The sequence below is a fragment of the Oryx dammah genome, unplaced genomic scaffold (assembly GCF_014754425.2).
Source record: "Oryx dammah isolate SB20612 unplaced genomic scaffold, SCBI_Odam_1.1 HiC_scaffold_18, whole genome shotgun sequence".
NCBI lineage: Eukaryota > Metazoa > Chordata > Mammalia > Artiodactyla > Bovidae > Oryx > Oryx dammah.
This window is the reverse complement of record NW_024070202.1, coordinates 14,535,938-14,541,015: the sequence shown is the minus strand read 5'-3', so window position 1 is coordinate 14,541,015 and position 5,078 is coordinate 14,535,938.

The window sequence follows — 5,078 nt, the reverse complement described above, 5'->3', positions numbered from 1 at the left end:
GGCAATAGCATAGGCAATAACAGCCCACAGTAATGGCCACGTGGAACAGAGAAAGGTGTACTGAAGGCCCTGCAAGGAGATGGGTGGCTCATGCCTTAAAAACCCCAAACTCTCAGAAAGTTCTCAGCAAAGCAGTTTCTTAGGAAAGGTTAGGGAGGGTGTGAGGTTAGGGAGGGAGGTGAAGGAGGTTAGGTGAGTTGCTGCAAACTTCCTGGTGTCAGAACCTGCGTGCTTGAGGTCAGGTAATGGTCAGGTAATTTGCATGTTTGCTCAGCTGCTCGGTCACGTCTGAGTCTTTGTGACCCCATGAACTGTAACCCACCAAGCTCCTCTGTTGATGGGATTTCCCAGGCAAGAATACTGGACTGGGTTGCCATTTACTTCTGTAGCAGATGTTCCCAACCCAAGGATCGAACCAGCATCTGGTCAGGTAACATGTTCCTGCCAATCTCCACCAAACAAATGTTATTTTCTGTTCTGACAACAAGGGGCCAGGTCCCCAGACACAACGTTCACCCTCCAAAGTCCATGCCTGGCTTAGAGGAGGCAGATCTCAGCTGGCAGCTCCCTCAGGGCCAAGTCCCCAGGCCCCACCCAGCCATCATTGCTGAGGGAGCCAGGTACCAGGACCCAACTGGCTCTCGGCCTCCTCAGGCTGCCCAGAGGGCAGGGGCTGGGCCCACAAACCAGGTGCCAGGCAGACAGCTCCCGCCATTCAGTTGCAGAGGTGGGGACAGGGAAGAGGTTCACCACTGCCTCAAGGCCTGGGCCTGGCCAGTGGGTGGCCTTGGTGAGGGCTCTGGAGACCTGCAGGACACAGCTTCAGTCTGTTCCCTGGGCCCCCCAGGTCAGCTGCCAGCCATAAGCCATGTGAGCTGGAGAGTCCCTTGGAGAAGGCCAGGAGCCACCTCTTACCTCACACTTCCAATCCACCACTCCACCAGCCAAGTGGAACGGCCCCAGTAATGGTTGCGCAGTGACAGTTGCTCTTTTGGGGGAGGCACCCACTGTGGTGCCTGACCAATGGCTGAGTGACTGCTATCAGTCTTGTGGGTAACTGTTGCCAGGTAACTGTGAAAGTTGAGAGTGAAAAAGTTGGCTTAAAGCTCAATATTCAGAAAACTAAGATCATGGCATCTGGTCTCATCACTTCATGGGAAATAGATGGGGAAACAGTGGAAACAGTGTCAGACTTTATTTTTGGGGCTCCAAAATCACTGCAGATGATGAGTGCAGCCATGAAATTTAAAGATGCTTACTCCTTGGAAGAAAAGTTATGACCAACCTAGATAGCATATTGTAAAGTAAGGACATTACTTTGCCAACAAAGGTCCATCTAATCAAGGCTATGGTTTTTCCAGTGGTCTGGTCATGTATGGATGTGAGAGTTGGACTGTGAAGAAAGCTGAGCACCGAAGAATTGATGCTTTTGAACTGTGGTGTTGGAGAAGACTCTTGAGAGTCCCTTGGACTGCAAGGAGATCCAACCAGTCCATTCTGAAGGAGATCAACCCTGGGATTTCTTTGGAAGGAATGATGCTAAAGCTGAAACTCCAGTACTTTGGCCACCTCATGTGAAGAGTTGACTCATTGGAAAAGACTGTGATGCTGGGAGGGATTGGGGGCAGGAGGAGAAGGGGACGACAGAGGATGAGATGGCTGGATGGCATCATGGACTCGATGGACGTGAGTCTGAGTGAACTCCAGAAGTTGGTGATGGACAGGGAGGCCTGGCGTGCTGCGATTCATGGGGTCGCAAAGAGTCGGACACGACTGAGCGACTAAACTGAACTGTGGCAGACACAGCAACAGCCTGTGCTGGTGGTGGCACCTGGCCCTCCTCTATGATAACATCTTCTGATGTGTAGGTAAAGGCATAGTTTTAACTGTTAATATGATGCTTCTCGTTAGAGTTGTGAGGGGTTTCCCCTCCAGAGAGCTGAGTCAATGCTGAGGGTTGTTTTCTTCTTCACTCTACTGCTTGCCCTCTGCAAGTCTACTTATATTTTATGTTTCTGCCATTTTCCTACACGTGTCTATGCTTAGTAGTGGTAGAAAGAAATGATTCCAGCGGTTCTTGTGTCAACGGTTGACCTCTTCACATATTGAGATAGTCTGTTTCCTATCCTTATGAAAACCCTTTAGCATTTCACCACTTCTTAGCACTGTGAGTTTGGCCACATCACAACCTCTTTGTGCTTCAATTCCTGTAAGCATAAAAGGGATGTTTTTCTACTTACTTCATAGGGCAGTTGTGAGGCCAATTCAGTAAGTAAATACACAGATAAAGACTTTGCACAGTACTTGATACTTGTTGAAATCTGAAAGTGTCAGTCGCTCAGTCTTGCCTAACTCTTTGCAACCCTATGGACTATAGCCCACCAGGCCCCTCTGTCCATGGCATTTCTCAGGCAAGAATACTGGAGTGGGTTGCCATTTCTTTCACCAGGGGAGTTTCCTGACCCAGGAATCGAACCCAGGTCTCCCACATTGCAGGCAGATTCTTTTCTGTCTGAGCCCACAGGGAATACTTGTTAGCTATTATTATTTCATTATTATCATTATAATTGACTTTTGGAGGACCTGATTTACTTGCAAAATAGCACCAAAATATCACCTAAGAAAAAAACCCACATTCTGAGACTTTTAAGGTTGGTATGGAGAACCTGAGATATTTAAAATGTTCCCTTGTGGATCAGCTGGTAAAGAATCTGCCTGCAATGCAGGAGGCCTGGGTTTGATCCCTGGTTGGGAAGATCCTGGCCTGGAGAATTCCATAGATGGTACAGTCCATGGGGTTGCAAAGAGTCGGACACGACTGAGTGACTTTGACTTTCAAAGAAACTAAGTGATTTGACTAAACTCCTGTTTAGTAGGAACTGGTCCATCAAATACATATTCTTATGTGTTCAATTTAACTAAGCAATAATGGTGCTTGTACTTTATTAATAGCTACCATTTTTCAAAGTTTTTCCATATGCCATGACCATTAAAATAAGAAGTTGTTCATTGTGCCACATGCCATGATGACTAAAATGAAAAGTTATTTCAGTGGTTCCAGCATTCTGGATTTAACGAATCAGCAAATTTTTTTAAATTGGAGATTTAACATAGGGTTTTCTTTTAAAAATTAATTCCTTTAAATTGAATATATTCTATTTTAGGAGAGAATCATCATATGTCACTCATTATTTTTTCTCTGGTTAAAAACTGATATAAATGTCATGATATATCAGATTAAATAATAAGTCCAGGAACTAGAAACTCTTGACTTCTTGGTCAAAAATTTTATAGCACTTCAAAAATGGAGATAGATATACATCCTATAACACAAAATTCACCATTTTAAAGTGTACACTTCAGTGGACTTTAGTATATTCACTATACTGCAACCATCATTACTATACAGTGTAGACTTTTTATCACTTCACAAAGAAACCTTCCACCTATCAGCAATTAGTCCCAAATCTCCCTTATCCATCTCTTAGTAGTCATTAATGTTTCTATCTCTTCAGATATGTCCTTTGGAATATCTTTTATCTATGCACAAAATGGCTGTCTCAGATATGTGATCTGGTTTTCATTCTTTTCTGCCTAAATGAAACTGCCTGCCCAAAACTTCACCTTGCTGTGTGGGTTGCCAGGGGCATATGTAATATGTATAACCGAGGGTACAACAGAGAGTATGAAACTCTAAGAGACCTCACTGTCTACATTTATTTCCAATTTAAAATTTTCCTCATCTTTTCTTTCATTAATTTGGTATTTAGTTATATAACATGCCAAATTACATACACTTTGAACTTAATTTGAAGACAACTAATGTTTTCCGTAATCAGTACAAATAAAAACAGTATTATAAGAACTGATTAAAAAAAAATTTACATCTAAGTTCCCAAATCCTGGTCCAAATATGTGTTCTTATTTCATTCCATTGTCTGTATGTGCACACATTCTGTTCATTTCTCAGACAATTTTACTTTAAAATAAAGATTCAAATGTATTACATTTCACTATGAGTTACCTGTTTACATGTCTCTGAGTGGAATATGAACTCCTTGAAAGAAGGCCTTTGTCTTTGTTTGATTTTCAGCACACTGCCTGGTACATGGTATAAAATAATGTTGAATGAAGGAATGTGATTTAAATACATAAACAATGAATCAAAATCTACAATAATACCCAATTATTGGGTATTACAAAACAAGTCCTCTATACTACTACCTGTGTTAGTTGCTTAGTTACATCCACTCTTTGCAACCCCATGGACTGTAGCCCACCAGGCTCCCCTGTCCATGGAATTCTCCAGGCAAGAATACTGCAGTGGGTAGTTATTCCCTTCTCCAGGGGAACTTCCCAACCCAGGGATAGAACCCAGGTCTCCTGCATTGCAGGCAGATTCTTTACCGTCTGAGCCACCAGGGAAGCCCAATATTGTATACTACATATACACATATCATCTAAAGTTTTATGTAGTTCACAACTATATTTAAAATAGTACTCAATATTTGAAAATTTTAAAACGACATATTTAGAACACCATAAAATGTCACATGTATAGAGTTTTACATAATATTCTAATACCTTGTAAATTAGTTATTATATACACAGCACACTGTTTAGCAGGGAATTTACCATAGTTTCGCACAAGACAAGAAAACTGAACAATGAAAAGGCTTGAAGATTAAAGGCAGGCAAACAAACTTGCCTTTGGATTGTTTAGCACTACCTGAGTGATGCAGGCTATTCTTTCTAAATCTGAATTTTCTGTGATGTGGAGACATTTCATTTCATGGTTAGGGAACTGGTTTAAGGGTGGAGTTAATCTAATTTAAGAACCTGGACTTGACCGACCTTTGACGAACTTTAGCCGATACTTCATCCCTCAGCCTAAACCAAGTAACGGTGTTTATTTTTTCCACACATTATGAGTCTTTTCCAGTCAGGGAAACCTACCCTGTTTCTCAATTTGTCAAGTCAGAGAGTGCTGGTAAAATAATAAAGGCACAAAACAATCCACCTTTCTAACTCTGAGTAACTGCTAAACCCGCAGGAAGCGCGGGGCGGACCTCCAGTAT